This window comes from Meles meles, chromosome 1 (genome assembly GCF_922984935.1).
Source record: "Meles meles chromosome 1, mMelMel3.1 paternal haplotype, whole genome shotgun sequence".
Taxonomy (NCBI): domain Eukaryota; kingdom Metazoa; phylum Chordata; class Mammalia; order Carnivora; family Mustelidae; genus Meles; species Meles meles.
In genome coordinates this window covers 60,065,929-60,076,295 of record NC_060066.1, presented here as the reverse complement: position 1 = coordinate 60,076,295, position 10,367 = coordinate 60,065,929, and the positions used below count along the sequence as shown (strand labels likewise).

The 10,367-nt window shown below is 40.3% G+C and overlaps 1 protein-coding gene across 4 annotated transcripts in view; it reads right to left on the bottom strand.

The window, feature by feature from the left end:
- Positions 1 to 6,633: 6,633 nt before the first annotated feature.
- Positions 6,634 to 10,367, bottom strand: part of JPH1 (junctophilin 1) — an 83,714-nt gene continuing 79,980 nt past the window's right edge. The window contains exon 6 of one of the 4 annotated variants that reach the window (XM_046025532.1): positions 6,634 to 6,682. The gene's annotated coding sequence lies outside the window, so the exon portion shown is untranslated. Of the gene's footprint in view, positions 6,683 to 7,890; positions 10,230 to 10,367 lie in introns of those variants that run through there. The other 3 variants (XM_046025511.1, XM_046025518.1, XM_046025525.1) reach the window with 3 other exon arrangements.

The following is a 10,367-nucleotide window of genomic DNA, read 5'->3' as shown; positions in this document are numbered from 1 at the left end:
TTAGCATAGTAATATTAATGTTACTATGACAATAGATGTAAGAATTGGGGGTCATGTCCTCAGAGCATGTTGCAGAAGGTGGCTTTCTTTCAATAGTGAGTGAGCTGTTCCAAGTGGGCAAGGTTATTTCATTTTTTAAAAAAGATTTTATTTATTTATTTGAGAGAGAGCATATGAGCAGGGTGAGGGCAGAGGGAGAAGCAGACTCTCCGCTGAGCAGGGAGCCCCACAGGGGACTCGATCCTGGGACTCCAGGATCATGACCCGAGTCAAAGGCAGATGCTCAACTGACTGAGCCACCCAGGCATCCCAAGGTTATTTTGGTTTTATGAATTCACTCATCAGTTTTACTGGACATATGCATGTGCCAGGCACTGTTGGGTAGAGACCAGGGACAAAATCCCCACCTGTGAAGAGAGCACAGCCTATTAGTGGAGACAGATTTGAAAAAACAAATGGTTCATGCAGTAAAGTGCTAAAAATCAAATTAGGTGGTTTGCAGTAACTGAAGAGGGACATTCCTTGGAGCCTGGGAACATTTCCCAGGATGAGAAAGTAGATGCTATGGAGTCAAGATCTAGTGTTGATTCCAAATCAAGCTCCTCTTCCATCTCAACTAAGAATGTGATTCATGTGGAAAGCACTGGATTTTGAAAATCTCATTATTTTAATCTGCATTTCCCTGGCTACCAGTCAGACTGAGCGTCTTTTCACGTTTATCGGCCCTTGTGTATTTCTCTCCTGTGTCTTGGCTTTTCTTGCCATTTGTGGAAAATCTCAGTGTTGAAGATTGACTCTCTGAAGTAGATAAGGAACTTGTCTGATGCTCTTTGATGGATTAATTTCCTCAATCCCACACTTGTCTCTTGACAAAAATAAGGACCAGGATGTTTTCCTAAAAGCCCCCTTGCTTCCTGGCAATCTCTGCCTTCTCTCTTCTTTGATAATCAGGCTTCCTCTTGGAGACTGGTGATTGCTGAGGAAGGTCAGCAGGACGTGATGGAATCTGTACGTGCAGATACTGTTGTCATCTTTAATGACATAGGTTTTGTTTTGTTTTGTTTTTTTTTCCTGCCAAAACTAGAGGAGAAAGTCCACACAGATGGAAGAGGTGTGTGTAGGCTTGCAAACATGAACATGCCTGATAAAATGGAAGTATTTGAGTGTGCGAATCATAAAAGAATGAGGTCCAGTGTCCTATGTGGTTTGAGAGAAATGGCTCCAGAGAAACCACTGCGTGGATTTGAGAATGAGTTTCCTTCAAGCGATGGGCAATGCACTACCTTCAATCTTAGACATCAGTGTTTTGTTCCAGTTAACCTAAGGACTCTGCCTTCATGCTTTGCCTGACAGTGGTTAGAACAACTTTGCAATGGTCTATGTTTTAACCTTTTGGTGGCCAGAGGACAGACGCTGAGCTGTAGAGGCGTCGGAGAAAAACTTGGACTTGTAGCCAGACACACCTGGGTAGGAGTCTCGTTTCTCTTAATCAGCTGTGTTTTGTTCAACAGTTCTCTTCCCCCAACTCAGTCTTCGGTTTCTCTTGGCAAAATAGGGAAGTTACCTAAATTCGAAGTTCAAAAGTTATCTAAGTCCTCCTGTCGGTTAAAAGGATCAAATAATATTGTGATAAGGGATGCTAGTCTGTTGTGTAAGTATTCTTTTCTACTCCGCTCTTTGGTCCAGCAGCCAGCATCATCAACACCACTAAGGAGGACATTAGAGATGCAAATTCCCAGAAGATTAAATCAGAAACTGACAGGGTGGGGCTCAGAATGTTTTTACTGTTCAGGTGATTCTAATGCTCATTGAAGTTTGAAAACCACTTGAAATCTTCTCCTTCCTGTTGTGGTTGATACAGAATGAGATTTGGTGAGGGGACGGGGGTGGGGGGGGGTGGGGGGGTGGGGGGTGGGAAAGTGTGTGTTTTAATGACATAAAAGCTATTTAAAGTCCCAGGAGGTGACTTTCTTCTAAAGTCAGGTTTTCCTTAAAATAGTGAATGAAATATATTTCAAGCAGGAGAATTGTTTCCTGTTTCCTATTGAAGCAAAGCACTCAAGTTTAGCTTAATGCAGGATTTGAGATAAGCTGTCAGGATGTCTACATTGAACGGAGCAGATAACTTCTTAGCCTCTTTTCTGTTCTTTATAAATATTAATGATGAATTTATAAACTAATGGATGTTACACTAACTACTCAGCTCTGGAAGCTCTGACACGATGATATTTTTGCTATGCTATTATTTCTGATTAAATGTATTTTAATTTTCTTTGAAGCCAGACCATTAGCCCATGTTCATAACCATAGTGATTAAACATAAGAGCTGGGAAATTAACACATTTCTGCGTATCAGTGAACATCCTCCTGCATCCTGCCTCCGGAAGTTTGTTCCTATAACTAAGAGTTTAATCATTATGGCAAGTCTTTGTCGGGCTCGTTTCTCATGCACCTTAATTGTATCTTTTGATCATGCAGTTTTTGTGAGTAATAGACATTAATGAATAGTTGTGCTGGTATGAGTGTTCCGTATTAAGTATTCCTAAGCTTCTAATGAGAAATGCACCCATGCCCACTAGTGTATCTTCCAGGTGGTCAGTAAGTGCTTTGGTTTTTATTGTCTGTCCTTTGCGTTTGAGAAGGAACTCATTTAACTCTTCAAAGTACAGCTGGTTTGCTATGCGGAAGGCGTCCCTTAGTTCAGGACGACCTGCTGCTTCATGACTGAAGAATTTCATTTTGGTGAATTTAAAGGAAAACCAAGTAAGTACTATTAAAAATAATCAAGAAAACAATTTAGGTATTATAAATGAACTATTTGACACTTCATTAAGTGAATGGTCCCCTTTTGGAGACCTGCAAAATGGGGTAGAAGGCAGGAAAAGAATAAAGGTAAAAGAATAAAGAAAAAAAAATAGAAATATCTGATTGGTTGGGGCCACACCTGTTTGGGGCAAGCGACCCAGAGTTGGCTTGGGGTGTGGGGATTGGCTGATGGGATATATTGTGTTTCTGGTCAAGCAGAGCATCTACAGGGACCCAAAAGTTATCTAAGTCCTAGTTTGCTGTTAAGGCACCCTAGGAGAGGGCTGCTCTGTCTTGGGCTGAGAAAGTTATTTCAATGGTACCTAACAAATGTTTGAGAGAATAAGTAAAAATTGCTGATAAAGTTGAGACAATCAATTGTAATAGTACCTTCTATATGTTGAGAGTTTACCACATGTTGGGAAGCTGACTGAAGTTCTCTCTGATTCTTATAAAAACACTATGGGGGTGCCTGGGGAGCTCAGTTGGTTAAGCATCTGATTCTTGGTTTTGGCTCAGGTCATGATCTCAGGGTTGTGAGACTGAGCCCTGAGTCGGGCTCTGCACTGGGCATGGAGCCTGCCTGAGCTTCTCTCTCCACATCTGCTCCCACCGTGTGCAGACATGCTCTTGTGCTGTCTCAAAATAAATCTTAAAAAAACAAAACAAAACAAAACAAAACAAAAAAAACCCAGACACTATAAGGCAGATATTATTGTTCTCATTTTACAGACCCTAAAACAGTCCTTAGAGTGTACCAAAATGGACTTATAATGTCCATTTGACATTGAACCTCCTCATGAACAGGAGGATAATTCCAAAGGAAGTGTGTGGCTGGTTCTAGAAACTCGCATCTGAGAAAGTGTCATCCTGAATTGAAGCCTTTTTATGCTTCTCTATTTCCATTCATATTCTCAAGTAAGCTGACATGTTGGTCAAACTGCACTGGTAAATTTTCTCTAAGCATGCTGCTGCTGTGGGGAATGACAGGGAGCCATGGTTCCGCACAATGGAGAGCTCAGATTTTGCAGGGCGCTAAGGCGTCAGGCAGAGTCCTAAACACACAGGCCACATTAGAATTCCTGAAAGCTCGCCTTTGAAAAAAAAGGGGGGTGGGTGGGAGGCAGTGCCTGGCTGATTCAGTAGGCAGAGTATGACTTGGGGTATGTCTTGGGGTTGTTAAGTTGGAACCCCACATTAGGTGTAGAAATTACTTAAAAAAATAAAATGTTGAAAAAAATGAAATAACCACCCCCTCTCTTTCCCTGAGAGCTCAGAACAGGGTCACAGATAGGTTTGCAGTCCTTCCTTTATAATTTACTCAAATAGTCTTTAGAATGTCAACACAAACTCAGGTAAATTGTTGATTATTAGAGTGAACCAAGAGAAACTGCAGAATATAGTCCAGGGTCTTTGAGATTAGTAATATTCTTTTGTGAAGGAAAGAGTGGAAAAAATGGAGATTCCTTTGCACAAAAATCCTAATGGAAGAAATCTAAATTATAAAGTATGTACATATTGGGAAATAAAGTGGACATTGAGGAGTGAAAAATCATGCTGATCTTCTACATTACATGTATCATGCCAAACAAATGAGACATAGATAGCATCAAACTTTATTTTGGGCACAGATGTAATGCATTCTTTGGCACTTGCTTTCTTGTGTTGCGATTACTATCCAAATTCTTGCTTGGTTTCAGTGGGCTGATGAGTAACCACAGATTGAAATGATAGCTGTCTATCCTTTTAAATATTATGTGGATCTTAATGTTTCTAACCTCTGCTTTGATTTGGCCCAATTATCTGATGTAAAATTGCTTTTAAAATGCAAGATCTAGTCCTTAATGGATTCCACCCCGTTAGCTTTGCAACAAGGCTACGTCTGAGCATCTTCTTGGCCTTTATCAGAAGCAGCTACCTGACTCTAGGCATCCGCTCTGGTGGTCGGAAGCTGTTGTTAGAACATGCCCAGAACATAAGAAGATTACAGGACCTTTGGCTTTTTCTCACCTTTGCTTTTGCTTTTATTGCATGGGGGACATGATATTGATCAGATTCTTTTCTTCCAAGTTTGTGCCATAAGTGGCAGGAATGTGACATGTGACATCCATTCCTAAAACCAAAGACCTCTGTTGTTTCCCTTAAGCAAGTATTATCATAATTCCATTGGACCCTTGATGTTCTCGATATTTCATGAATGAGCTTACATGGAGCAAGGATGGGAAGGAAAGACTTGTCTAGGAGTACCATAATCTTCCACTGAGTCTGTCTCTCCCTCCAGATCTTCTCACCAGAATTCTCTTCAAAGATTGCTATATTCTTTATGTTGGTACGTGAGCTGCTTTCCTAATCACCAAACAGACCTTAGGGCTTCACTTTAGAGTTAATTCTAATAGTTTACCTAAATCAGATCTGGGATTCAAGAGCATACCAAGTACACTGTATGGAACACAGATGATGTCACAAAAGAACGTCCCGGTATTTGTCTAAATCTTCTAGGTCTTCTGGACACAATGGGCAACTTCTGGTTTAATCCTTGAAATCAAGTTCAAACACACACATAGTTCATATATAACATGCTTCTTACTCCAAAACATCATTTAGATGCTAAGCCTTTGTTAATATTTAGTATTTTATAAGGTTCAAAATTATCATAAATACCTTACTAAAAGTCATTAAACAGGACCGTAAATATATTATTCAGAACTTTTAATAAACTCTACTGTAGTTATTATATTAACCAAGTGACTTCAAGGGACTTACGGAAATGGGTTCAGTCAACCCGTACTATTACCTGCATTTTATCATGTTTTCTGGCCTTTTATGGTTGGTAAGTATGACAGTGTGGAGGAATAATAACCAAGAATATGAAATGAATAAGCACATTTAGAATCCGATCTGGGACTCGGATACAAATTTTTATGACTTTTTGGCTACACAACCTTGGGCAAGTCATTTAACTGCAGGAATTCTTCCCAAGGGATCTTGTAGGAATCTAATGAGTCACTGATGTGAACATTCCTTGTAAAACAAACGTCTCACACCACACTATACAGAAAATTGCATTTTAGCATAGAGAAGGCACTCTGTGGTGAAGTGTGGCCTTTGATTTTTACAGTCCTCACTACTGAAGAAAGAACATAATATGACCTGTGGCATAATTAACCTTTAAAAACAGGCTTTTATCGTGGACTCTCACTCAATTTGTTACTGTGTTTGAGACAGTTACAGAAATTAAAAATTTTTTTCTTTGTTCCTCCAACTGACAAAGCCTAACACAACAGTTACTAAGTCCTTAACTTAAAGGAGCTCATTTCACCTTCACAACCACGCTGTGAAGGTCAGGGCTTTAGTTACAATTTTATAGATGAGGAAACCAGGGCACAGACTAGAGAAAAATCCATAACCAGCCATGACCGTAGCCGAGAATTTTATCCATATTCACTGCATTCAAGACTGTTCATTTTATTCTATGTATTTTGTTATTTCCTCCTATTCCCATACATGAGACTCCTATAGGGGGGCTAGTACAGAACACGGAAGTCCTGTCAGTACCTTCGGGGTAAGAAGTAAATGGTGGATGTAGACAGTTTACAAACCCAGGCTCATCAAACTCAGCCCGATGAGCCGCTGGTTACGCTGTGCTGATCGTGAACAGGCCACGTGTGCTGCCACATACTGAGTGGGAAAGACGAGGCTGCTCAGGTTTCCAGAGTGTGGGAGGAGGGCTGCGAGTGCCGTCGAGCATATGCCCAGGGAGCTGGCTTACCACTGTTCCTGAAATAGTTACTGCATTCAAAGGGCATGGAGAATATTTCCCAACCACAAAGTCTTCACCCCAGCTTTGGCTTCCGCCATCAAAACGTGTGGTTTGGACCTGAAATGGGAATCGATAATCTTTCTAGCACCCTGTGCTTTTCCTGCCTGCACCGGACAAGTCTGTGTTCCATTCTTTCAGGATTTACTGGGAGATGAATCACTTAAGTTGTTCAGTCTTTGACTACTCAGAGGTGGTAACTATGCATTCTTTACACAAGGGTCTGCAAGACCTTAGCCTTCAAAGGGAGCGGGCTCATTTGGGAAGGTGAAAACACCATGGCGGCTCCCTGGGAAGCTGTTTTGGAGGTGGGCCTTTCCCTGTATTTCACAGGCAGCTTGCTAGGGGTCGGGGTGCCCTAGGCCGGTACCCGAGGGCTTCAGAGGGAGCCCAGTGTCTGGAAATTCTAGTGGCGGCAAGTTTATTATGCACAGTGTGACTAAACTTCCTGAAGTATGTCTCAACAGGGACCATAGCAACATATTAACTTATTTGGGGCACAATGACCCAAAAACTTTAATTACTTGAAAAGTACCCTTGTAGGAGGTGGATTTACTCCAACTTTGACTTTTCCTTAAAAACAGGAGCAGGCTTAAAACCCTGGCTAAGGAACTAATCCCATTAATGAAGGCACTAAACAGAAAAAGGAATCTTATTTTACCAAATCAGCTGAAAAGCCCAGGATGAAAGAAATGTAGAAAGAAATAATGGTACAACTACTTCCTCCCATGTGGCTGCTTTAAGCATTTTGTACCCCATTTCTGTCAATTTTTTTTTTTTTTTAATTTTATTTATGTGACAGAGAGAAATCACAACTAGGCAGAGAGGCAGGCAGAGAGAGAGGAGGAAGCAGGCTCCCTGCGGAGCAGAGAGCCCGATATGGGGCTCGATCCCAGGACCCTGGGATCATGATCTGAGCCGAAGGCAGAGGCTTTAACCCACTAAGCCACCCAGGTGCCCCATTTCTGTCAATTTCTCAGCAGATCTTTTTTTTTTTTTTTTTTTAAAGATTTTTATTTATTTATTTGATGGAGAGAGAGATCACAAGCAGGCAGAGAGGCAGGCAGAGAGAGGAGGAAGCAGGCTCCCTGCGGAGCAGAGAGCCCGATGCGGGGCTCGATCCCAGGACCCTGAGATCATGACCTGAGCCGAAGGCAGCGGCTTAATCCACTGAGCCACCCAGGCGCCCCACAGCAGATCTTTCTTTTAACACAACCCACCAACCCCAAAATTCCATACAACTCAAGACAGTAATTTACTCACAAAGGAAACACACCTGCAACTTTATTAATAACCAACTTTTTTTTTTATTAGAGCGGATACAGTTGTGAAAACTGTACATTAGACATTTTGGTTTTGAGGATTATAAATAAAGGAACTCACACGTAGGGAGTTCTTTTTCACAGCAAGGAACTTTAAATAAACAAGGTCATGTTTTATTAAGTACATTGGCAGACTTCATGTGCTGTCCAAAATGTAGAGCACAGTATAACAACCCATTAGAAAGAGCCTTTCATGTAAAATACAGCTGTGCACATTTTAGAAAAATACCAACAATTTGAGCTTTGTTTTTAAAAAAGCTTATAAATCATACATATATTTATAAATGGAACCAACATGCTTACTTTATAAACATATCCTTTAATTATCTGTTACCCATTATTTCCAAAGCATTACACATTTTAAATAAACACTTAAGAAGATTAAATATTTTATTTTATTTTTTTTAAAAAATCCATTTTCCCAGCATCAAGAGCTACGGGGTTAGGAAGGCGCAGTGAGAGTACGGAGACTGACACAGGAGCTTAAACGTTTCTTGGCTAAAAACGTACTTCCTAAATTTAAAAGTCAAAGCAAAATGTAAAAAATAAATAAATATACAAGTTGTAATTTTCATTTGCTCTCTTTCTGCTTTCTTCTTTATTCCATATTGGTCACACCCAGGATTCTCAACATATTGCACTTCTGCAAAAAACATCACTGGGTTACTACCCTGCAGGTGACAAAGCATTCAGTCCACACCTGTGCTAACACGTGAGTGGTCTCTTCTGCATTGAAAAGGTAGCAACTAAGGTAAAAAGAATCCAATTAAACCATGCAGATCATGAAAATATTTAGGAATAGCTAGCTCCTTCTCCACAATGTAATGTCTTAGAGAGATTTAAGATACCTTTCCTCCCCTGATTTCTTTTTAAATAATTATAAAGACCACGTAGTGTCTCCAAGTAATAAGCATGCTTCTGAGTAATAAAGGATGAATTATAAAACAGCAAAAAAAAATCAGATTATGTCAGAATAACAAAGGACTGACTGCAAAAGACAAGTATTTAAATAAAAATGTCTAAGCCTTTAAAATGTGAAATAAAATTACGAAAGGACTTTGAAAAATACGAAAGGCGTAAAATCGAGAAGCAAAGGTTTAACAAAGCTTTATGCTCTACCTGAATGTATTCAACAAAAATTTAAGTTGGAGGAAAAAAAAAAGATCAGAGCAGTTATTAATAGCATCTTGCTTAACTTTCATGGGAATTAACATAGTCACTGACAAGATTTTATTTGGTTGTAAAGTACGTCAGCAATGAAACTGAATCCTTTAAATGCCGATTACTGCAATCCATGCAACATTTTGACTACACTTCTTAGAATTCTGTTGTCTTTCAGCTTTTAAAATTTAGCACCTCCTAAGTGCATAAAAGATTCATCTCAGTAATGTTTAAAAATATTTAAAATTATTTCTTAGGAAGGTATAATGCCTTCAACACTGCTAAATTTTAAACAGCCTATTACAGGTTTAGGACGACTAAAGGGCATGAAAAAAAAAAGATGTACTGCTATCGCAACAAACACGTCTTCTCTAGAATCAATTGTTGTTTCTTCTCCTTGAGATGCAACAAGTGTGTTTCCTCTGGCCAGGACCACACGCTGTAGAGGACTATACATCCTACTTCAATAAACGGCAAAAATGAACATAGTCGTGCACAAGCCAATGAAACGTTCTCTCCCAGAACATTCCAGGAGATGTTAAAGCAGCAGGTCGTGCCATAAGACTGGTGAGTGATGCTGCTACCTATTTCTTCGAATGAGATAGGAGTGAATGTTGGAACCATGGCCACAGCAACACAATCCTCCGACCGCATTCCTTGGGCAGTCGTTTGTTTCCCCAGCTCCCTACTAAAAACGTCAGATGGTAAAATAGTAAGGCAGCTGTTGACTTCCATCAGGAAAAAAAAAAAAAAAAATGCAGCTCCATACATTTCCAGTTTAGTCACACTCCGCTAGGACAGATGGAGTAGCCAATGCCAAGAACTTCGCCGGCTGGGGCTGGTTCAGCAGATTTTAAAAAAGAATGATTATTAAGTTTTGCTCTCCGACATGGCTGCTTGCTTCAGCTCCCAGAGGACCCCCAAAGCCACAAAGCATTCCCAGGGGGACCGAACAGGTCCTCTGGTTGAATTTTCCAAGTTTCATCTCTTTCGCGATCCCATCCTAATTCCAAGCCTCCTTCCCTGAGTCTGAGTCTGACTGGGGTGTGCCATTGAAAGGGCTGACGATGCCACGGCAGAGAACAGAGAACTGCGGGCTAACACCGCTAGTTGTCATGACTTCACTGAAGGGTCAAAACAGTTATATCATTAAGTAACTATGTTGAATCACATTCAGGCACAGCCAAAATTAAAGTGAAGGACAATATGCAGTTTTTAAAAAAAATGTAAATGCAAATATGGGAAAAGAATGTTATATACAG